This window comes from Abramis brama (genome assembly GCF_963993115.1).
Source record: "Abramis brama genome assembly, chromosome: 15".
Taxonomy (NCBI): Eukaryota; Metazoa; Chordata; class Actinopteri; order Cypriniformes; family Leuciscidae; genus Abramis; species Abramis brama.
The window spans coordinates 11,126,863-11,153,203 of NC_139977.1; the positions used below are offsets into that span (position 1 = coordinate 11,126,863).

Genomic DNA, 26,341 nt, shown 5'->3' on the forward strand with positions numbered 1-26,341 from the left:
CGCATTCTGGAAGGGAGGAGGACAGAAGGCCTGCAGAATAATAGGTCTGGCCACATTAGTGGGGACCTTGGGGACATAACCCGGTCTGGGATGGAGAAAAGCTTTCACCATACCCGGAGCAAACTCTAAGCAGGACGGAGCAACCGACAATGCTTGAATATCCCCAATTCTCTTAAGAGAAGAAATGGCAAGAAGGAAAATAGCTTTCAAAGTCAGAAACTTTTCCGAAACCTCCTCAATGGGCTCAAAGGGGGCCAGGGACAGGCCTTGTAGAGCAATGGACAAGTCCCATGGCGGCACCCTAGAGCGGACTGCAGGCCTCAGCCTCCAAGTGCCACGAAGGAAACGAGATACCAGAGGGTCCTTCCCCACAGACATTCCACCCAAAGGAATGTGGTAAGCACCTATGGCCGCCACATAGACCTTTAAAGTGGACGGGGTCAGACCTGCAGTGAACCGGTCCTGCAGGAACTCCAGCACTGTACCAATTGGGCAGTGGACTGGGTCCAACCGACGGTCACTACACCAAGAAGTGAATACTCTCCACTTCAGGGCATAAAGTTTCCTCGTGGAGGGAGCTCTGGACTGTAGAATGGTCTCAACAACCTCAGTTGAGAGACCTGACTCTATGAGCTGGGCCCCCTCAGAGGCCAAGCCCACAGGTTCCACAGTTCTGGGCGGGGGTGAAATATTGAGCCCCCTGCCTGGGACAGAAGGTCTCTCCTGACGGGTAACTCCAGAGGATGCCCGTCGAGGAGGGAGACCAGATCGGGAAACCATACTCTGCCCGGCCAACGCGGGGCTATTAGAAGCAGGCAAACCCGGTCCCTGCGAACTCTCTCCAGAACTCCCGGGAGCAGAGCAACTGGGGGAAAGGCGTACAGACGTAGCCTCGGCCACGTCTGAACCATAGCATCCAGTCCCAGAGGAGCTGGATGCGTGAGGGAGAACCAAAGTGGACAGTGAGACGTCTCTCGAGACGCAAACAAATCCACTTGTGCTTGGCCGTACTCCCTCCATATCAGCTCCACCACCTCGGGGTGGAGCCTCCATTCCCCGGGCCTCGGCCCCTGCCTCGACAGAGTGTCTGCTCCTATATTCTGAACCCCGGGGATGTAGGCTGCTCTGAGTGACAGCAACTTCCCCTGGGACCACAAGAGGATATGGCGTGCCAGATTTGATAATGGGCGCGAGCGCAAACCCCCTTGGTGGTTGATGTAGGCGACTACCGACGTGTTGTCCGAATGCACTAACACATGGTGTCCCCTGAGATCTGTGATAAAGCTCCTCAGAGCCCGGAAGACGGCTAACATCTCTAGGCGATTGATATGCCAGGAACGATGATGGTCTTCCCACAGACCTTGAGATGAGCGACCCTCCAGGATCGCTCCCCAACCCGTGAGGGAAGCATCCGTCGTTAGCAGTTTGCGACGACAAGGAGCTCCCAACACTGGGCCCTGGGACAGGAACCAAGGTTTCTTCCACATAACCAAGGCACGTAGGCATCGCCGCGTGACCTTGATTGTGCGAAATGGGTTGCCCCTCGGGGAAAACCCCCTGGTCCTGAGCCACCACTGCAGGGGCCTCATGTGCAGCAGTCCAAAAGGTATCACGTTGGAAGCTGCTGCCATGAGACCCAACAGTCTCTGGAACTGTTTGACAGTGAGTAGCTGGCCTAGCTTTACACTTTTCACAGCTGCAAGGATGGACTCTATACGTGGCGGTGACAGGCGCGCCTGCATCGACACTGAGTCCCAAACCACGCCTAGGAAAGTGGTTCTCTGGAGTGGAGAAAGCACACTCTTCTTGGCGTTCAGCCGTAACCCCAGCTCTTTCATGTGGGCGAGAACAACATCTCGATGTTGAACCGCCAACTGATGCGACTGAGCTAAAATCAACCAATCGTCGATGTAGTTCATGATGCGAATCCCCTGAAGGCGCAGAGGCGCCAGAGCTGCATCCATACATTTCGTGAAAGTGCGGGGTGATAAAGCTAGGCCGAATGGAAGAACACGATATTGGTATGCTTTGCCCCCGAAAGCAAACCTCAGGAACTTCCAATGACACGGACGGATGGAAATATGGAAATATGCGTCCTTGAGATCTATCGTGACAAACCAGTCCTCGGACCTGATCTGTGGCACGATCTGTCTCAATGTCAACATTTTGAACTTGAGCTGCATGACTGACTCGTTCAGAACTCGAAGATCCAAAATGGGACGCAATCCCCCGTCCTTTTTTGGAACTATGAAGTACCGGCTGTAAAACCCGGTTTCCCTGTCGGAGGGAGGTACATATTCTATGGCCCCTTTCTCTAACAGAGTGTTTACTTCCTGTTCCATAACCAGAACCTGCTCGGGGCCCACCACTGTGGGTAGGACCCCCATAAACCGAGGTGGGCGTTTCTTGAATTGTATCTGATACCCTTTTTCTACGGTCTGCAGGACCCAACGAGAAACATTTGACAGTAGCTTCCACGCTGTCAAAGATTCTACTAGAGGTACCAGCCTCTCGAGACTGGTTTCTGGATTTTGTTGTTGTTGAGCAGTCAATTCGACGCCCTGTAACGGCGCACCGGCAGGGAGCGACCGAACAGACTGCTCTAACACCCTCCTCGGAGGGGGCGGGCATCCCGAGGCCACTACGTTTCCGGGTGGTCCTTGAGATATGTGCTCGCCGGAGACCGCTGCGCCCTGTAACACCGATGGCGGCAGGGTTGGCAGAACGGTCCCCTGAGGGTACCGAAGAGAGACGGGCACCGTAAAAAGAGGTGTTAACCGCTCTGCTTCGGGGGGGACTACCCTCATTAATCCTGAGCCCTCGGACGTCAGGATTTCTTCCCAGCAGCCTTCTTGGCGGTAATAACGGTCCGCAGATCCGTTCTACCCCTCGAAGACTGCTGGGTTTGAGCGCGCCCTCCGTGTCCCCGAGATTTTTGTGGGGGAGCACGGGAGGACACGCTCTGCTTCTGAGTGGCACGATGCTCAGCACCCTTTTTAGAGGAGTGAGGCTGCTCCCGCTCAGCAGCCTCATAGAAAGAACGGCGGGGAAGAAGCTTTTGAAGAGCAGATGCTTGTTTAGCGGCTTCTTGTGATTTTGCAACCGCAATATTTACTGCATCCCCAAATAACCCGGCAGTGGAAACCGGAGCGTCTAACAGAACATGCTTTTCTTTGTCCTTAATATCGCTCAGGTTGAGCCACAGATGCCTCTCAGTAGCCACCAGGGCTGCCATAGACCGCCCGATAGATTTAGCGGTCTCCTTGGTGGCTCTGAGAGAAACATCCGTGGCTCTGCGCAGTTCAGCCACAGTGTCGGGACCGATTCCCCCGCCCTCCTCTAAATCCCCCAATAATTCTGCCTGATAGGCTTGTAAAATAGACATCGTATGCAGACACGCTGCAGCTTGACCAGCGGCTGCATACGATTTATTAATCAGGGAAGATGTCAACTTTACTGGCTTTGAGGGAAGTGTAGGAGCCTTCAGGGAAGATGCCGTTGCTGGAGAGAGATAGCCCGCGAGCGTCTCTTCCACCTTCGGCATCTCCCCATAACCATGCTCTTTATATTGTGAAATAGTGGAATATAGAGAGGTGTGTGGTGTGTAAACTCTGTAAGAGACTGGTCTCCCCCACGATCTCGACACCTCGGTGTGGAGATCGGGGAAAAACGGCAGGCTCCTACGCTGGGGCTGAGCACGAGATGGCAGGAAGCGTTCGTCGAGTTTGCTTTTTGAACGAACGTCCTGCCTATCCTCTGGCCACTCAATAGACAATCTGTCAACTGCTCTCGTGATCACATCGAGCAGTTCTTCAAAAGCATGAGACTGAGGTGGCGAATCCTCAGACTCAGCATCAATACTTACAACATCCAACTCCTCAGAGCTGGATAGTTGCAGTATTGGTGCCTCTATCGGGGGGGAAGAAACCGCAGCGCGTGCTTCCACACCCTGATGAGAGGCACTGGATCTGTCAGTAAGAGGCTGAGATAAGGCAGAGCCCGTCTCAACATCCACTGACAGATCCATTTGCGAACCCCAGGTCTGAGATCGCCGCCGAGCCTCAGCCGCGGCGGGACCCGAGCCCTGGGGAACGTGGTCGGGATTGAACCGAGCCAACCGGGATCGGAGCGTCCGCAATGGAAGCGCACAGCAATGCACACAGTCACCACCCTCGAGTGCTGACTGGGCATGCTCCTCTCCCAAACAAACAACACAAAGAGTGTGTGTGTCACCTCCCGTTAAATAACGCGGGCAGGGATGGACACACACTCGATACTGCTGCTTGCTCGCCATATCTGAATAAATATATATATATATAGACAGACAACACCAAATAACAAGGACAGATTTCAACACAGAGCGCGACTGAAGACTCAGAAAGCTTCCTGGTACGTGACGTCACCCGCCTCTGACGTCCCGCTACACCATTGGACTGATTTTACATGTGCTTCAAGACGTCATCACGCAAAGCGTTCCCCCATAGCGTCATTCTCGACGCAACGGGAGTTCCCTTGAAAGGGAACCAGGACACAGGCAAATATCGAAAACTAGGAACATGGAAAACAGTGGAAACGCTCAGACATGCAGTGTTACACATACAAGACTTCACAGATAATGAATAAGAAAACCAGGCTGATAATGGATGAAGAGTCTGGGCAGTGAGGGAATGATAATAGTCTGATGTGGAGTGCCCTCTGGTGGCTCTCAAGGGCACTCCAGCTGGTGACCGTTACACACAGCTTGTCATGTTTGGAAACTGATATAAATAATTTTCACAGAATAAATACTGAAATTGTTTATGTTTATTTGACTATTTGTTTAAATATTGTCATAGTTTTAAACGTAATAATTCAGGATTTTAAGATGAATTTCCATAGTATTAAAGTTACTAAAACTAAATATGAAATAAAATAAATGAAAGCTAAAATGAAATATTAAACTAAACGCACAACTAATAAAAATGACAAAAGCACTTAACAACATTACTAAAACTAAAACAAAACCTAACCAGAGTTTTAAGTACTACTAATCCAGTGCTGTTTTGTATTTATACAGAGCTCTAGTATTTGTATTATTACAGCATTTTCTGATAGAGTAGTGTCAGCTAGGAAGCATCTGCATTGGCAAAAGGAGCCGTGTTTCATAATAAGTTCCCTTAAATAGCCTACTGGCCCAGTCAGGAAGCCTGGCTGTACACTCAAGCATGGTGATAACTTCAGACAGCTGAGTCCAGCTTAAATTTTTTGTTATGCCTGGTAAATTAGCATGCGGAGGTGGAGACCACCAAATACGGTTTAGGAAGGAAACGCTAAAAATAGACAGTCAGGCAGTAAACTCAGTCAAGGTCTCCAAGACCAGGGATTTAATACGCAAAACATCTAACGGTAGGGAACTTCACGTCTTGAAAGTGGGTTTGTTCCATTTGTAAGCTTTCTGGGCTTGAGTGGGCAGCGTTTAAAAGCAAATTATTTAAAACAAAGGTCATTTGTGGCTTCATTCAGCCAGACTGTGATTTCTGATGGCAAATGGTTGGGAGGTTTTGGTAACTGTGGATTGTATGTGAGCTTTGGAATGGAAAACTGAATCATTGGTCACCAAAAAAAGTTGGTTATTGAAAGTATGTGCTGCTCACACTTTTTTAGCTTGGTGGAATATATATTTTATTATTATTATTATTATTATTTTAAATGTTTTCTCTTATTTTCTGTCTTATTATGCAAGCAAATCAGCCCTGAGAGGAGAAACAATTAATTAATAAGGCTTAAATGGCTTAAGGCCAAATCAAAGCATTACATTTGTATGTTAATACAATTACATCTTTCACTTTTGATAATAACAGTAATTTTCTTGGTATCTGTACTTCTACTCACTGACTTGGGTGTAGAATTTATTTTATGTCACACATAATCAGTTCAGGTGTTATTTCAGAGTCCAAATAGACATCAGCTCAAGTTATGCATCCATGAAACCATGCGTATAAATATAAGCTCAACGTCTTTGTAACCATCTATATAAATATGAGCTCAACGTCTTTGTACGGAGCCAGACAGTCTAGGAAGTGCCTCCTCAGTGACTGCTTGGGATGTGCAAACTACATATTTTCAAACTGACTCAGGGTTGCTTCAAAAAGTAATTGAATAAATTGTCTTAACTGCACTTTTTAGGCTGGTTTCAGGTAACCTTGACAGGTGTTTTTACATAAGATGCGTTCAAAAAATAGCTAAAGTTAAAAGAAGTAACTTTGCACTGGCTACTTAGAACTACTGCATACATCAGCTACATCTTCCTATCAAATGAGCCTTTTGTTTTGCAGAAATATATGCAATAAAAATTCCATATAAAAAATTGAACTCAGTTTCATTCATAAAAATATACAAAAAACGTTCTGAACATTTTTTTTTTTTTTTTTATAAAGCTGAAAATGTAATCAGATTATGGGGACTAAGAAGATTTTGTGCATCTTTTAGCAAAACGTTTGTCTTTCAGAGGCTTCATATAGAGAGATATTAATACAGATTGCGCTTTCTCTTTCTGTTTGTTCTGTTTTTTTCAAACACCAAACTTATTGACACCACTTCTTAAAATTAACTTTTGCATTGTTTTTTCTTAGATTTGAACTGCTGTCTTGAACTGAACGATACGAGACCTGTGAGTTGTAGTTGCGTGACTCCCTTGTCCGGTGTATGACAGCACTAAGTTTTAAGAGGGTTTGACTGAAGGGGGTCGCACACCAGATGAGAAGAGCAGCGCCGCACCACATCTTCGAACACATCAGCTGCGTCTCATTTCGAAGGCTGCGTCCTTCGGAGGTCGAATTTGTAGGCTGCATACTTCATTGAGGCTGCTTCATTTCAGTAAACTGACCAATACATTCCAAAGTCATTAAGAAATTACAACAATTATGCTTCACTAGGAATCACAGTCAATTTTATAATGGTTACTGTTCTGAAATAAGACATTCTTATGCCGTATGCAGCCTACAAATGCGACCTCCAGAGGACGCAGCCTTCGAGTGTGCGAGTGTACCGGCGGCGCCCAGCTACTGTTCAGAATCCTGCCACACCAAAGAACGCCACTCACATAGTTTTCCATTAAATCACATTATATTTGTTCAAATTATTGTTAATGTACATAATGACGTTGGAAGATCGTGTATTCTGCATTTTTCGACAAAATGTTTGTCTTTCTGTGACTTTAATAAAGTCGTCTATCCTTTGTATGAGCTATAATAATATAGATCATGCTTTTTTCTTTCCGTTTGCTGTGTTTTTTCAAACACCTAACTTCAAACTCATTGTTACACTTTGTTAATTCTTGAAGTGAACTTTTGCCTGTTTGGTGATTAGTTTTAATGGTGATTAGATGTTTTGGACTGCTGTCTTGAACTGAAAGTGACGCGTCCGGTGTGCGATAGGCCTACCTGTGATTTGCTAGACGCGGCTCTTTTTGACACTTCTCGCGCAGGACTTGAAACACCCGCATATGTATTCAAAGCAAAGCGATAAAGCGTAATTTTAAAGGGACAGTCAACTCATTATAAAATGCGGCTATCATTTTTTTTTCGGTATCACCGGGCCCCTCCCTCAGCCCGGGGCCCAGGTAAAGTAATGCGGCCCTGGTTGCGCGTGAAAATCCCAATAGATCAGCAGTTTCTGAAATACTCAGACCAACCCGTCTGGCACTAACAACCATGCCACCATTTAAATCACCTTTCTTCCCCATTCTGATGCTCAGTTTAAACTTCACCAGATTATCTTGACAATGTCTATCTAAATGCATTGAGTTTCTGCCATGCAATTAGCTGATTAGATATTTGCATTAAAGAGCAGTTGAACAGGTGCACATAATAAAGTGGTCAGTGAGTGTGTATAAACTACTGGTCAACAGTTTTAAATAATTCGTTTTTTTCTAATGTTTTTAAAAGAAGTATCTTATGCTAACCAAGGCTGCATTTATTTCATCAAAATTAATTCTGAAATGTTTCTTGAGCAGCAAATCAGCATGTTACAATGATTTCTGAATGTGACACTGAAAACTGGAGAAGGCAATGGCAGCTTTGCCATCACAGGAATAAGTTACATTTTAAAACAGCTCTTTTAAATTGTAAAAATATTTACAATATTACTGTTTTTACTGTTTTTTTTTTTTACCTTTGGTTTATATTAGAAAAGGGATCCCTCACAAGAGATTCAAAATCAACTTCACTAATTTACTAGTCAGATGTTGGATGACTAGTCGACTAGCTGACCTTCGTGGCCCATCCCTAGAATGGCCGTTAATCCTGAACCCCATTCACTGAATAAGTGTAGATCATATGGCTTTGAAAACCCCCACCACTCGCCCTGTCTCTCTCTCTCTGACTGATGAGTGTTGGCTCGACATTAGATCTTCTACTCCATCTAAATGAGATCCTAATAAACATAGGAGGCTTTTTTCCTGAAGAATTAGGGGCTAAGTGACAAGGAAAACCAAGGTCAAACATTTTCCATCAAAAGGTCAACCCGAGAGAGTCCCTACTATTGCTGATCAGATGAGATGTGTGAGAAGCATTGGACAGGTGTGTGTCTGAATGTGTGTGTGTCAGGGAGATGTCAGCCATAAAAGCAGCAAGATAAAACACATCATTAGAGTGTGCCGGGCTTTAATGCTGTAAATATGGTGGCCACATAGGGAATTCTGACATGTTATTTGCTGCTTCAGACAAGTTGGTTAGGTGGTAATGGCCTGTGTAAGGAGGTGTGTGTTTATGAGTGTCTGTACGTTTATAGAGTATGGATGTGCTGTTTGATGTGCTTCCCAGAGGTCAGTCTCCTCACTACCGTTTCAATATGATTTTTACTCCAGAGTGTTTCATATTGTAAATTAAAGTAATTACAAAAACTTCAACTCAGAATTCCTTGGATGAATACTGTATGCGCAACAAAAATAAGCATTCCCCATATGAGCATTTTTGTTATTTCAGTCTCATAAAGTATATTAATACTTATTATTTTTTGGACAAAGTATTTCTGTCACTTAAATTATTAAATTGCATATTAATATTGTATTGCATCAGTCAAAAACACTGTTTTCATATTAAACTTGTTTGACAGACTGAATGTAAGTTTGTTGGTATAAAAAAAAAAAAAAATCAATTAATTTTCTTTCTTTTTTTTTTTTTTAAATGTTTCCTCCTATCCCAGCTTAATATGCAGAGACAGGTATAAGTAAGATATATGTAGGTTGATTTCCCTTAAAAGTGTAAAACGTGTTTGTTGAGCATTTTGACCAACCCATCTCAGCAACATTGACTCAGCCAATGGTATGAGTTTGGGGGTGGGCCTATCTGAAGGTCTGACCTATGACTGAAAGTGTGATTGCATTCTTTGATATTACTGTTGTTGTTGTGTTTTTTTTACTTTTCCCTTTTTATCATTTATACACTCTGATGTTGTTCTAAACCTAACTGAATCATATTTATTGTGAAAAACAAAAAAATTATAATAATTGACGTAAATTTACTCGACACACTAGTGTATGTAATAAATTAAAAATAAAATTCTTTGTATTTCACTGAGAATATAAAAGCAAATTATTTAATTTAGCAAATAACAAAGATGTTATTTTGAAGAATTTTGGAAATCAAACGGTTTCAGTTCCCATTGACTCCCGTTATTTTTTTGGAAGTTAATGTTTGTTGACCAACATTCTTTAAATTTAACATTCTGTAGAAGAAATACATGCATAAAGGTTCGGAAAGACATGAGGGAGAGTAAATGATGACAGAATTTTCATTTGCACACATTAGCTTTTTATCTTTAGTTTGCTATCAATGTTCCTATGTTATTTTGTAATATTTTAGATTATATATAGTTATTCGTTAACTCTGGCAGGTATGACTAATAACATATTTAAAAAACCGTAGGGCTGTGAAACGATTAATCGCATCCAAAATAAAAGTTTGTGTTCACATAATATATGTGTGTGTACTGTGCATAATTATTTTGCATATATAAATACACACACATGCATGTAAATATTTAAGAAAAATTTGTTATTTATATATAAAATATTTATATTTATTTATAAAACAAATTATATATAATATATATACAGTATATTTAAGCAAATATTTCTTAAATATATACATGCATGTGTGTGTATTTATATATACAAAATAATTATGCACAGTACACACACATATATTATGTGAACACAAACTTTTATTTTGGATGCGATTAATCACGATTAATCGTTTCACAGCCCTAAAAAACAGTTAAGTCATCTGAACAGGACTGCTTCGTTCATGTGTTACAGTAATACATAGTTTATTATCATGTAATAACTATGAATAGTATTATGAATATGAATAATAATGAATACGCTTTTGACATTTCGTCTACATCCAACGCACATGGCACCCTTTAGCATCAATATGACACGCACAGAGCTTTGTTCAGTTATGGGTAGGTTTAGGTCTGGGGTAGGGTTAGGGTTAGACCGCTAGGAGGCGCCTTCTGGCCCATATCTATCTGCGTCTCATATTGACGCTAAAGGGTGCTATGTGCGTTGGATGTAGACGAAATGTCAAAAGCGTATGTATATGACGCCTTGGGATGAGATCAGGCTGGAATATCATATTATGAAGCCCCAGATAAGGTGCCTGAACAGGACTACCTTGTTTTTTTTATGTTACTTCAATATGTAGTTTATTAGAATGTAATAACCTCTTTATAACAATGTAATAAAGTCTATATAATTTTCCAGGCACAATCACTCATCACTATGGTCTGTTCATTACGCTAGTATCAGTGCTGAGTGAGTGGTGGACTGTCTGTGTAAAATCATTACACAAGCCCTCCAGCCATACATACAAACCCGCCAGTCCAGACACTTCTGTGGGAAGACAAAGAGACTCAGACAGCCCTTTGATTTTGCTCTCCTGGATAACATTCTTTGATTGGTGCCCAAAGTAATGTTGGCTTATTTCTATATTCTTAGAAAAGTTTTTCTATATTCTTTCTATATTCTTACAGCACTGCCTAAAACCAAGAATCATGCTGTTACCAATACTTACAATATGAACAACTGAAGTTATATACAGACTTACTTCAAAATGCATGCTGTGTTCTTACACAGTAACAAAAATATTTGAAATTCTGAACATGTCCAGCTGAAAGAATGAGTTTATTCACTGTGGTAAAGTAAATAAACTGTTGATGTATTGATGTACAACATGCACATGGTTAAAATAATTACTGTTATATACAGTGTAATTTATTGTGGTTGTATTTATAGGACTGTTCCTTAATACAGTGCATAAATCCTACTGAGATTACTAACATTTATTTGTTAAGGCTTTGCGCCCTTCACTGCATTTCATATGGGGACTTTTCATAATTTGCCGATGAGACGTTTTGTCAATGAATATTTGACATTATTTGAGGGCAGAGCCACAACATGCCCACAGTCATGAAGTTTGAAGTCTCACAATAGTCATAATGTTTAAAAAAAAGAAAAGAAAAACATTTGTATTGCAATGTTGCAAGTGGCTGTAATTGCTACAACCTTTTGATCAATATGACACATCAATTGCAAATGATTTCAAACTAGAAGTAATTGCTCTCTTTATGTTTCTTGTTTGTTTGTTTTTAAGGTGCAAATCATTTATTTCAATAACATAACATATTACTGGGTTTTGAGGACGAATTAATTACTGCACAGAGATACACAATAATATAAGAATGAGGTTTTCTTTCATCTCAGATAGACCACCATCTTCTCTTTAATTTTAAAAACATTATATCTAGCCATGATTCATAAATAACTTTCTCCTTACATCAAATGCAAACGTTACTAAGACCAGAAGAGTATGAGCGTAAGTAAACATACACACACTCGCATTGCCAACATCTGAATAATGGAATTAATAAATCATAATATTATAATTAATTATAATAATTATTTAATGAAATCATGAAGACCCCAACAATAACATTCCACTGGAGGCCTTTGTCTTGATTCGGGGCAATTTTCCCCAAAGGGTCTACTTTTCACTTAAAAATACAAAAGTATATTTTTATGCTACAAATGTAAATCTACTGTTAACAAATACATAAAAAAGATGGAATCAATTTTACAAACATTGATTTTCAGATTCAAGTCAAGATTAATAAAGGCATTACAATTCAGTAAATGTGCTTAGATGAGATTGACACTAGTCATATCTATGGACGAGAGAGAAAAAATCCTACCCCATCTGATTATCATGGAGTCTTTATTTCTTGAAATCAGATTTGGAAAGTTCGTTTCGCTTTAGTGGTTTTGTGTATGCTAGCACGTTAGAATTAGTTTAAGAACAAGATATTTATTTCTGTCAGTTTGTTCCCGAAGGTCCCTGTGCTGGCCACTGATGACCAGTCCTGTTTTTAATTACTTCTGACCACTGGTCTGACTCACCTGTGCCTCCTGATCTCTGAGCTATCAACACCAGATCCTCTAACACTTACAGCTCTGAGCTCACTTCAAACCATCTGCAAACACTCATTCCAGTGCACCGCAAGCACACAAGTGTACGGAAAAGAAATATTTTCTTTCTTGTGTGAAACACAAAAGGAGAAGTTTAGCAGAGTAGCTTGATTTACATAGTCAACATTGTTTATTTTACAGTTAATCACACATGTAAATTATCAGATTAACATAATGTTACTCTTATGAGAATAATGTAATTCTCTTATACTCAAACTTTCTCTGATTCAAGGTGGTCTATGCTGATCTTTTTGACTCTTTGTCAGGTACATATCAGTGGGTGGTATACAGGCAGACATGATTAACTGGTAGAAATGTATCAACTGGTAGATATTTTGGACTATCACGACTATGTGCTAACGTGACGCTGCCGTGCTGTATGTGCCATCACGAAAGCTTATTTGCATGTGTTTTTAAGCAATGGTGTTTAAAAAACAAGTAACTTTAAACTGCTGAAGTGCTATAAGCAAAAGAGAACTCATTTCAATATACACTGTTGAAAAAATATCGTTGGTTTAACTTAAAAAGGTAAGTTATTTGGTTGCCTTTTTGAGCTAAAATTGAAGGAGATTGGTTTAATCAACAGAAACTCAAAATATTATGTTATCTGAACCACAGATCACAAAGTTGTGATAACAAATCATGAAACTATTTTTTACAGTGTGCACGCTTTTTGTGCTCATGCAGTTTGTTGTGAGTCAGTTTGTCGTGAGTAAGTTTTTTTGCCGCATTATTGGGCTTGAATGGTCAAATACACACACTTATGTGTCAAAATGCCTGTCTTTGTGTAAACAAAGTCATTTATGTCTTAAGTTAATGTAAAGAGTTGAGAAAGAATGTGTATGTGTAACAGTAGGCCTATTTTAAATCAGTGCATTCAGTCTTAAAGTGAAAGCAGCCTTATACCTGCTGTGGTCTGTAACATAATTAAAAAACATAAGACAAAGAGAAAAGAGGGGAGATTCGATTCACATATGAATCCAATCGATTCGAATCGATTCATACATTTCTAAAATTGATATTCTATACTTCTGTACTTTTCACCAGTGAGAGTGCCTGGGATTACCATCAGAAGGCACTCCAACCTCGACAATCACCACACATCTATAGACTCCATTCCCCATAATCCTTAGCCCAGACCATCATCCATTATCACATTCACAGTTTAGCTCACACTATAAAAGCCCTATCACTCACTGCGAAGTCTTGTTTAGTGTTACACTGCAATTCCAAGCATTTTCCTGGTTTTCTTTATCTTGGTGTTCGATCTTCACAGTGAGTGATAGGGTGAACCAGGCTTTTATAGTGTGAGCTAAACAGGATAATGTGACACAGGTGAATGTGATAATGGATGATGGTCTGGGCTAAGGATTATAGGGAATGGAGTCTGTGGATGTGTGGTGATTGTCCAGGTTGGAGTGCCCTCTGATGGTAATCCCAGGCACTCTCACTGGTGATCGTTACAACTTCTGTTAACGTGATGTTGACGGAAAAGAACAGTGCAGCACCCGGACAGGTTTGCTCTCACTGTCCTGCTCGCCACACAATATAGTAAAAGCAAATGAGCATCCTGTATCTGAGGCTAAATCACTAAATAGTGAGAATGCAACAGCGCTTATAATATTTTTCTCCAAACGATCGGCCTCCAAACGATCGGCCACTGATCGGAACGTCTCGGTTACGCATGTAACCCTCTGTAACGCGGTCTGTTGTTATGGGAAGAAGGAGGCGGGAACCGGCGAACATTCAAACATTTAATTATAAAAATAAAACAAATACAAAACGAAAGTAAAAAGTCGTCCCTTACGGACGACTGCTGTCACAATAAAATAAAACAAAACACAACAACATAAGTCCAGGCCTGTCCTCTCTCGCTCTTCACTGTCGTCGCTCCTCCTTTATGCTTCCGCTCCTCCATGAGAGATACGACACCGGTGCGTCGCGCAGATGTGGCTCATCATTAATCACGCCACCGGCCTCATGCCGCTCTCCCACGGCCCTCGACCTCGTCCTGCTTGCCACACCCTCGTTCTCTGAAGGAGGGAACGGAGACGTAATTGATGTGTCGAATGATTGGGATCACGCTTAGGGAGCCTGTCATTTTCGAGTCTTGTTAAAACGAGCCAATGCACATTGGCGTGCGTGAATTGCATCACATGCTCTGCCCCGCAGCACGGGTATAAATACGGAAGTGGATGCACGCACCAGTTGTTTCTCGCTGAGGAGCCGAGCAGAGCCCTGAGTCAGCAGGGTTACATACGTAACCGAGACGTTCCCTTTCAGTCTCTCATGTTCGACGTAGTCGGCGTGTCGACTGATTGGGATCCCTATTAAAACGCCACCAGTGCTGCCACCTTCCAGTGCCTAGACAAAAGCCTCCTGATCCCCCCACATTATTGAGGCGGAGATAGGACAGGGCTTAGGCCAGGGAAGTCACTACTGTTCCACAAGACCACTGGGAAAGCGTTAACCTTTCGTTGGAAGGAATATGCTGCGGAAGCCACATCCTCCCCGTAGGAAGGTAACATATGGGAAATAACACATATGGACTGGGCGATTTACCGGACAGTACAACATATGGAATGTCACTGAGGTGGCTCCAGCCTATAACAGGGGGGAGACGCAACCGATCAGTGACGGCAGAGCAGGCTCTGCCAAGGGAAGACATGGGCTCGCCACGGGGAGCCGTACTGTGGAAGAATACACATATGGGATCGACGTAGGGATCACAACATATGGACCCAGCCTAGCACAGGTTCCACCAGTGCATACAAGTGTTAGGCCTGTTACGCTCTGCCATGTCCGATGCCGAAGGGTGTGGAGGAACTCAACAGGGTTCGGCTAAAGAGGAACTCTACTGGAGCAAGAATGGCACACGTATCCAGTCTACAGGAGGGGAATGGCGCAGCAAGCTGACACTTTGAACCAGGATTACAGTGAAACTGGCTTCATGTGAAGGGAGCCCACGGAAAGCAACCGGCTCGACACGTAGGCCATTTTTCTAGCGATTGTGTTGGTGTTGCCCAGCCCGCAGCTGTAAAAACATCTGTTAGCACAACCTTGGGCACATATCCAGGCCGGGGTCTCAGGATATCGTGAGAGTTCGATTCGTCGACCGAAAATGTGTGCAGGTCCCCTACCTTCTTGATAGAGACAAGCAAGCAGGAGAACAGTTTCTTTTAAAACAGGATTTTTAACTAAGCTGCCTGCAGTGACTAAAGGGGAGGTCTCTGAGTGGAGAAGCACCAGAGATAAGTCCCAAGAAGATACAGTTGCATCGCGACAGACCGCTCCACTGGAGGGACAGCCTCGTAACCCTTTGCCGCTCCTCTGTCAACGGTAGTGAGGGGGGAGGAACTACTAAGGTGGTTTACTAAGGGACTCGAAGGCAAGTCTCAATCTTAACACCGAGATGACCATGTTCCCACTAGTGTTGTCACGATACCAAAATTATTGTTTCGATACCAATACCAAGTCAAGTATTGCGATTTCGATACTTTTTCGATACTTTTCCTGAAAAGGGAGAAACACTCTCAAATATCATTGCTGTGCTTTATTTTAAAACCGGGACAACATTCTAATCATATAACACACTAATAAATTAACATATGAACAGCAGATATATTAAACATTTGAACAAAATATGAAATATAAAAATATAAAAAATAAATTAGAGCAATGACATTCAAGGTAAAAAAATATATAAATTTAGCAGCATTATCTCATTTATCATAAGAAACATAAGAGCTTTATCTTGATTCTGAACTTTGAATAAAAATATGAACAGCGATTATATTAAACAATGTTTAATATTGGTATGATAAGCCTCATTGGTGATATAGGCTATTTGACGTGGGGAGAGAGTTGTGGAAGGCCTATACTTCATGTTAAATATATAGCAGCAAAGACAACGTCGGCAGTGTTGACGGCAAAATAGGCTACAGAATAATTCGTTCTGTATTGAGAGGTGCAATATTTGAAAATCAATAATATTTTTTTAAATTACATTTTATATTGTATTTGTCAAAACTTTCAAACATCAAAATGTCATTGATTAATATGTATTCGTGTCAAAATGACATAGAAACATCTTTTCCTATTCTATTTTGCCTGGAAACGCACCGCGTGCGTGTCGCGTGAAAAATAGGCGTCGGTTCTATTTCTAGCATGCCCGCGTTTTCCGCGCGTCTCGAGCTGCGCCCAGACGCGTGTGTCACGCAGGCAGTTTACATGGGAGCCGAAATAAAAACGGACACGACACGCAGCCAGTGTGTCGCCGGCCTTACAAATATGGAACGCGGTCATTCTTAGAAGTATCTATACTAATAAATTAAGGAATAGTGGCGTTTTTAATTTCCGGTTTACTTTTGAAGTTTCGGTGCACCGTGCAACAGAGCAAGGTAGGCAACGTACTTCCATATGTCACTCCTCGCGTCATCTTTTTCTACGAGTCGTGGACCACTTGTGCTCGCACATGCAGCCATCTCGCTGTATTGTTTTGTCTGACAGCGGCGGGTTCTTTGCTGCGTGCGTTAGGAAAAAAACACAGACGTCCATAGGGAGGCGTTTTTTTTTTTTTTTTTTTAGTATCGATACTGATAAATTTAGGTATCGTGACATTTTTAATTTTCGAGTATCGCGATACTTTTGAAGTATCGGTACATCGTGCAACACTAGTTCCCACAGTGAGAACATAAATCATCCACGAGAGCTGCTTCAGCGTGCTGTAAGCCCAAACAAGTGATGCATCTATTGTGACCGTAAGAGGGGGACAGAGCCCTACCGCACCCAGAAACGCACGGATGGAATGGCATCTTGAAAATGGCGCAAACACACCTGTGTTGCTCTTTCAGGAAGTGGACCCGTCACCAGTGCCGGAGCACACAGGGGAATAACGAATAACAAATAACGAATAACCGCGGCAACACTGTACAGTGAAGCACTCACTACTTTTACTCTTAAATTAAATGCTGTTAAAACAGCAGGTGAGAGCTTCAGTAGCTTGCGATGACCGCTGCAACTCACTTTAGAAACACCAGCACTGGGAGAGTCTTCCAGAAGAACACAGACATACTCGCGCGTTGTAACACAGCAACACTCTTCAGAGACATTGACACCGATCGGCTCCGAAGCGAAAAGACAACTGGTGCATGCATCCACTTTCATAATTATACCCGCACTGCGGGGCGGAGCGTGTGATGCAATTCACGCATGCCAATGGCTCATTTTACCAATACTCGAAGATGACAGGCTCCCTAAGTGTGATCCCAATCACCCTTCAGGGAACGAGGGTTACATAAGTAACCGAAACGTTCCGATCAGTGGCCGATCATTTGGAGTTAGAAAAATAATCAGTCGACTACGTCGAATGTGAGCGACTGAAAGGGAACCAGCTGAAAATCAAACATTTTGCTGATGCAAAAGACTTGCGCCAATATGAAAGGCTGAGCAGAGATGGTGTCTCAATCTTCACCGGGCTTGAGTAAAATAATAATGCAGTTACAAGGTGTGTAACTATATAATTTAACTAATTTAAATTGTTAAAGGCACACTGTGGGGAAATTGTGTTTTTGTCAAACAGCGACCCCTAGAGTCGCTGTGGAATACTTGCACTGTCGCAAATACCCCTCCAAACTAGTTCGTGAGGCAAGCTAGGCAATAAAACATAACGCAAAAAACACGTAAGAGAAACGAGTGTTTGTTAGCAAGTCTGTTAACAGCTCTGATAATCAAAAGCTAGCTAGACATATGTGGAAATTATTGGACTGGTCTAATTATCAGCAATGGATGAATGAACAGCATGTAAAAAAATGACATACTACAAGCAAGTGCAACAACATACAACATAGAATGCAAACAAGTTTACAAATAAGAGATTTACTGGCCACTTCATGCGTTTTCTCAGATCGAATTTCTGATTTATCAAAACGATTCCATTTACACCTGGTCACATAAATGTGTTTTTGCGAAACGGATTTAAATCCGATCTTCAATCCCCGCGCTGTATGCAGATTTAATGGAGTGCACGTCACCGAAAGCAACAGATATGAGCTGCATTTTATTGATCATCAGCTAAAATTTCAAAATCAAAGACAGCAATAAGAGAGAGCAGTAACAGCCCTGGTAAGATCATTTCGTTTCTTTACTTTTAATGATGATGATTGTGTGATAAGCGTCTGCGACTTACTTTCACTTTGATTTGCGATAGTTTGCACGTTGTCTTGATGAATATGCTCAGTTGCTCAGCTGCAGTAATGCGTGTTCCAGTAGCGTCATCATATCTGGCAATAACATATAGACTATAACACGCTCTCACACGTTTTTTTATTTATTTTTTTAACATTTTTGGGAGGAGTACAATTTACATATGTGGTTTCAACAACCAGATGCATTTACACTTAGACTCAGACCACCTCCTGAAGTGGTTTGAGCGGTCGGATTCAAATCCGTCTTGAATGCGTTTCGGAGGGCATTTACACCTAGTCTTTTCACGATCAGATAGCTATCCGATCTGAGAAAACGCATGAAGTGGCCAGGTGTAAACAGCCCCCATGACAAAAACATACGCACGAAAGCCGAAAACAAACGCTGGTTGGCCTCTCACGTCCATAGACAGTATATAAACGCTCACGTCCAAATTTGAGGAAGTGGTGGGGGAAGTGACGTATGCCGTAAAGCAGTCAAATTTTGTAGTTCTTTTTGTGCTCGGGTTACTACCCGAACCCCGAAGTTACGTAGTGCCAGTAAAAGCTATACAGACCCCGTCAGGCTATGGCAGATGTGTCATTCAACCTATTGTAAGTCGATGTACCATCACAAGGGTCTTGGAATATATTATGAAGGTTGAAAAGCTACATAGTGTTCCTTTAAAGAACTCCACTAACAGTAGCTGCTGTTCTGCGACTCACTTCTGAACTCATCCCTTTCTTCATTTATGCTTCAGTGAAGAGTTGCCAGATATCACAAAAAAGAAAAAAACAAGCCCCTTAAAAACGCAATATAATAAATAGACATGGCAAAAACTGTACCTGGAGAATACATGTAAACAATATAACTAGTTTTACCAATATCCCAAAAAAAAAAAAAAAAAATTAGAAGGCAAGAAATATAATTTATTTTGAATAAAATAGTTCAATATAATATATTCCAAATGATTTTCACTCATATTATTTAGTGCTTGATGTTTTTTTCAGATAGGTCTATTTCACTTGTCAATTATTACTTGTTACTGTATATTGTAATGTGTTGTCCTATTGCTTGTAATAAGTACCGTTGTTATTATTTTATCACAAACTGTTTGCTTGTCTTCTCTTCAGTAAGCTTGAGAGTTTTTTTCCCCCTTAGGCTAGTATTAGGATTAGGCTAGTATTATTGTGATATTGAAATTGGTGATGAGAATTATGAAATTTAAATTGGATTAACATTTTTGATATCATAAAAACCTTATTAAAAGCAAATGCAACTATGTTGTGTTATATATATTTATTGTGAAATAAATTTACTCAAATCTAGATATAAGATGCATATCTGCACCCCAACATCACAGTACACTATGTTCTTTATGCTGTCTCTGATTTTTGTTAGGATGGAGCTGTCAGAACTGCATCAGGAAAATACACAATAACAAACTCATCTCTGCCCCCAAAAAGCAGCTAAAGCGGGAATGAGTTTTTTTGTTTTTTTTTTCTTGTTATTTCCCGTTTTGCCTCTGCTTTCGCCTGCGATTATGTCATGTTATGGCCACTCAGTTATTGGTATTCAGCTGAACTGAATTCATAAAAAATCCTATATAGGAGTAGCTTTAGAATACTAAAGTTAAGCAAAGTTATTTCATGGCTGAGATACATTCAGGTGGGCTGCTTATTGCTGCTGTCAATCATTATAGTCTCATACTGTGCAGCTGTTAAAGTTTCTAACTTTACATTCAAAACATTATACATATTTATAACATATGTAATGGCTATACCAACTTAAAATTGCTTACAAAAACAAATGCTGATAAACTATGCACATTACTGTGCAAAAAAACTATATATATTTGACAGAATTTTAAGACACTTGCAAAATTCTTAAAATTCAGTCTTAAAAGTTAACTAATTGCTCCCACATGTGAACTGTTCCATCAAGCATTTTATGAAAGAACAAAGAAAGGCTGGTGGCAAATGATTTTTGCATACAAATTGTTTTTAAACATGAATTAAACAGTTTGAATATGTCAATTTAAAAAGTTGACAACATTTTTATTTTTTAATACTTTTATTACTGATTCCTATATATTTTATAACTGATAACCTGTGGTAAAATCACTGTAACATGCCTCTCATGTCTTATTTCTTTAATGGGGAATTTGAACATTCTTGCATCATCTGTATGCCACTACAAATGCATTTTAAGTCCTTAAAAGACATCTTGCAGCCCATTATGACTAAGAGAGAGTCTTTGAAGAATCAGATGTGCTCCTACAATAGTCACATTCAAATCCAGACTCAACACACATCTGTTTAGCTGTGCATTTACTGAATGAGCACTGTGCCACTGTGTGTCCGACTGATTACACTGTATTTTATTTCTGCATCCTCCTTTTGATTCTAAACTCAAATGCCACTGAAAATTGGATAAGAGACAAACAAAAATGACTTGCTGTAATTGGAGAAACCATGCTGAGGACCTGGGTCTGTGGTGGAGTAGTGATTTTGATGTGTCAATTAAACTCAAGGTTCTGTGGGGTGCGGACTGGATCGACTCCATTCCTAGAGCTTCCGAACAAATGGGTTTTTTGGGGTGGGGACTGATGGGGCAGTGAACCCAAGGATTCAGTCCTAGAGCTCCTCCTGTCCGATTTTAGGGAAAAATCAGGTCTATTGGAGACGTCAAATAGATTTTTTTTAGGCGCGTCGAAAGATCACCACAGACATTGTACAATCCACATGGGATAATCTCACAGTATAACAAGCAGCTGTACAAAATATGAAACACCAGTGTTTTGCCAGTTTATCTTTTAAATATTTTTAACTGTCTAAATTGTTAAAAGGTACCAAAATTTACTCATGATGGTCAAAGGAACACTGTGGTGACTAGTATGGGGATACTAGTCCAGATTAGTATGGGGATAGTAGTCTGGTGGGTTTAGTTAATCCACAGTATTGTAGTGGGGGAAACCCTGAGGGTCTGGATGATCAAATTTGTGAGAAAGTTGTGAGTGCTCACCTTTTTCAATTGAGGTGAAAACTGATCTCTCTAAAGACGTCTAGAGTTATATGGGCGTGCCGAGGGAAAAAAAAAAACACAGAAAAGACTGACCATCATGGGAAAACCTCAGAGTATCCACTGTACGTCCGGCTGACTGCACTGTATTCTTCCTTTTGATTCTGAACTCAAATGGCACTGAGAATTGGGTAAGAGAGAAACATAAACCACTTAATTGGGGAAATTGAAAGATGCAAAATAAGATACACCGGTGTTTTTCCAGATGAAAAATTTATTCTATGTATCATCTTTTTACTACTTTAATTCATTTTACTCTAATTCATTCCTTTTATAACTGTTTTAATTTCCCTTGCTTTTATTTTGTGCTTATTTTCTATGCAAAGCACATTGACTTGCCATAGTGTGAACTTTTAATTCCTTTCTATGTAAAGCATTTTGAATAACTTTTAATTTTCCTTGCTTTTATTTTATGATTATTTTTATTCCTTTCTATGAAAAAGCACTTTGAATTGCCATAGTGTATGAAATGTGATATTTTAAACTTGCCTTGCCTTTGAGAGTGAATTTATTGTCTAATTTAACGGTTTAAGCATTCATACAGATACCTAGCACTTCAAATCAAGCCTATTGTGAGCCTGTTAATTTCACAACTTTTGAAAACTGACCTCATAATTCTATAATAAGCAGAAACCTACTGAGCAGATTAAATGAACAAAAGGAGAATACAAATTCAGTATCAAATAATTATTTAGTTTGAAGGTACAGTCTGTCTGGTTCTTACCAGTCACTCAATATCTATTGCAAATCAGATTTGGTTTCTTCTGTGCACTCAACAGCCTGAGGGGCTGAAGTGGCATCCTGTCGAGTTTCATCATTTCATTCTCATATTCCATAGTTTGTATCAATAAATAAAACTCCTTAACCTGCACTTGGAAGTTTGGTGAGGAAATTGAGGCAGTGGCCACACCTGCCTCAAACTCCAACTTTGTAATAAATTAAGGTTCTTTGTCTCAGTTAGATTTCAGGAGATGCAACAAGGTTGAGGTGATTTATTGTTCTGTGCTTTAGTGGCAAGGCCTGAGGGTAGGCTGGAGCCAAGAATTACTGGTGAAATGTAATTGAGTTGGATGAGACGTTAAGGTAGCTCACTCTACATGCCTGACGTATTGCCTCCTTGCTTAGAATTCTCAATTAAAACAGAACATCTGCACCTTGCATCCTGCAGCAGAGAGCCGTCCAAGTCTTCTTGCGGTGATACAAAGTGGAAGAAATTGTGTGAATGCATGTCAGTTTCTTAAGGTTATTCACTGAATTAAAATCCTTGTCAGTATGTTTGTCTTCAAATAAAGAATGAAAACATACATAAAACAAGAAACATTTCAAAAGAAAACTGAGTAATATGTTAAATTACGATTTTTTTTCTTACATCATTAGCATTTTTTTAAACATAAACCAATAAAATTTTGTTAAATGTTTGATAACATAGTCAAGCAAAAGGCTAATCATATTAATTACCGTTAGGTGTCTCCGACGTTGTAAAGAGTGAAACCATCGTGCAACGTTTACTACAGTAACTTGAGTAAAAGTTGACTGAGTGGATCTCTGAGCTGGTGTGAGTGAGTGAGTGAGTGAGTGGAGGCGGGGCTAATTAGCATATTTATGAATCTGCGTATACTAATTGAAGCAAGGGTTTAGAATTACATTCAAGCAATTTTAAGGCATCAAGACATTGTTTTTTCACAATATATATATATATATATATATATATATATATATATATATATATATATATACATATTAGTTTATATGTATATATATATATATATATATATATATATATATATATATATATATATATATATATATATATATTAGTTTTAAGGCACCAAATTATTGACTATAGCTTTAAGATATGTTGTTGTAGTTGCATCAGTTGGCTGTTCCATAGACTGAGTGAGGAGTTTTTCTCTAAAGAGAACTTCAACAGTCATGTCCTGTTTTAGTAAGTACCTCAGAGCCAGTCACCTGTCTGTGTCTGCTGTGAAGAGAACCACATGACCCCATCAGCAGGGCAACCCACCGGTGTGTGTGTGTGTGTGTGTGTCTGGCACCAGCTCCATGTGAATTATACTGTGTGTGTGTGTGTGTGTGTGTGTGTGTGTGTGTGTGTGTGTGTGTGTGTGTGTGTGTGTGTGTGTGTGTGTGCATGTGTGATGGTGTAAAAGAGAGAGAAAGAGTGACATATACTTACCTCTTAGAGACAGATTGATTCACAGGTCTTGCTTTGGTGTTTCTTTTGGTGCCAGGGTCAGATTTGGCTGCTGGCAACAGCAATGCCCCTGCCCCACAGAAGTTGACTTGAGAAAACACCAACAGCCCACCACTGATTGCCCTGATTATGTCAACATACATTTTTAGTGATTTAAAAGTCATGCCGTTATGCGTCACAATACTTCAAAACTGTACATAATCACCAATATACATAATCATCAAACACCTAAGAGTATATATGATCAAATATAACATAAAAGACATACCATTAAGAAGCATCGGATTACATAAATCCATACAGTGGCAAAACAAACATGTAAATATTACATAAATTATAGAAAAAATATTGATTTGATCGAGCATGAGCAATACATTTACAGCCACCTGGTGTCGCTAATACAAATAGCCCCTTTAATATAGAAAACTGTTATTTAAATTGTAATACTTTTAACCCAATATTACAGCCTTGGTGAGCATAAGAGACTTGAAAAAATCTTACCAACCCAAAACTTTGGAAAGGTAGTGTATACAAGTAATGAAAACTATACATGTCCAAGTAAGCATCTGTCACTAATTCAACAAACGTCCAATTAAAACTAGCAACTAACAGCTATTTCTGAGGTTACGAATGATTCAGTGACCCAACTTTGTTTTGTTACTTAATGAATGAGCGTCTTTGATCGAATCAGTTAAATGAGTGATTCAAAAACTCAGTAATAAAGAATCACTTGTTTAATTCATGAATTAATAAGTAGGTTTGAATAAATTGGTTAAATGAATTATTAATTGACTCACTCATTAAGACTCATAACGATGTAACCTGCAGAAAGAATCACTGAAAAATCTCCACCACTACTGATCTAGTCTCGCATAGACAGACCTTCAGACTAATGGCAGAAACTCCCAAAGTGTTTCTCATTTTGAGTGCCATATGCATCAGACGTTCAGCCAACAGTTCTTGGGTGTGACGTCTGAGACTGAGATTACTACTGATCTAACTCTATGACACAAACAGAGACATACACTGAAAGTCTCAGTGCTGTTGGTCTTATAATAGCACTCTTGGAATGCTAATCGACCTATCAGATTTGAAGGCCATAACTAACTGTTGTCTTAATATATAAATAGTACACTGACTGCTAGAAATGTCACTGGATTGACTTTTTGGTCTATCCTCCAAGGAAATTAAGCTGATATTGGTTTATTGTTTTACTTGTTGCATGTAAAACAACAATACACCAGTCACTTAGAGACAAATCTAGCGGTTTGAAGAGCTGACATTTGTATTGTGAATATTAGAAACACGGTTCTCTCTTACAGTAATTTTAACTGACCGGCACATGAAGTTGTGAAGTTGTCAACAGAGAAGTCTTTACTTACACAAGGCAGTGATAATTACTGTTTATCTAAGCAAGAACAGTCAATTTCTTTGGATAGCTTTAGTACAGAGAGAAAGTGACTTGATCCTGTTTAAACAACAAAATGGAACAATTCTGTCCATGTTGAAAACTATGAATGGTATGGTCAAGTGGTCAAAGATCTCGGCTGGGAAAAGAAGGGTTGTAATCCATATACCATAAACTAGATGTGTTCCTGAGCAAGACACTTAACATAAAGTTGTTTCAAGGGGACTGTTTCTATAAATGTGCCCTGTAAGCCACTTTGAATAAAAGAATCTGCTACATATGCAAAGGAATTATTGAATTATTCAGAATTCTGGTTCTTATATAAAGTCTGCAGATATACTCTCTAAATCAAACACGTTATATTCCAAAGCCTGAGTTTTAAAGCCCGACTGCATTGATGATGTCAAATGAGAGATGTTTGTAGAAATAAGTCTTATGCAATTGATAAAACCTGCATGGAATCATGACATCAAATATTCTATTTAGTTGCACAAATTACATTTAAATTGGCTTCTTGTTTCTTACATCGTCGCTATTGACTGAATTTCAGAGATTAATCTATCCGATCATGTAAACACTACTAAATATGATCATTTACATACAGTAATTGGCACATAATGTCATCTCACAGACTTTGAGAGCTTAAATAATTCAATCTTAATTTAGAAACAGGATGAAACAGGGCATAGAAGTGCCAAACCAGAAGCAGATGACTAGTTCTAACCTTCATCCTTCCTGCCTTGTATTTGTGTTTGAATACTAATCGATGAGTCAGTGTTGATCTTCTGTAAATGAACATCGATCCATGTGTTGATGGAAAGTTGATATAAGTGAATGTCTATAGAGCTGAGAAAGTGTGCTTATCTCCATTGCCAGATTGCTTTACAAAATGTTCTGAACTACATGTGCCGATCAGTGTCTGTGAGCCTTTGAACAACACTTGACTTAT

General features: G+C 40.2%; 1 protein-coding gene across 1 annotated transcript in view; it reads left to right on the forward strand.

The window, feature by feature from the left end:
* Nucleotides 1-5,310: 5,310 nt before the first annotated feature.
* The window catches only part of sgcd (sarcoglycan, delta (dystrophin-associated glycoprotein)), a 205,297-nt gene continuing 184,266 nt past the window's right edge, over nt 5,311-26,341 (forward strand). The window contains exon 1 of the mRNA XM_084136910.1: nt 5,311-5,385. The gene's annotated coding sequence lies outside the window, so the exon portion shown is untranslated. The remainder of the gene's footprint in view (nt 5,386-26,341) is intronic.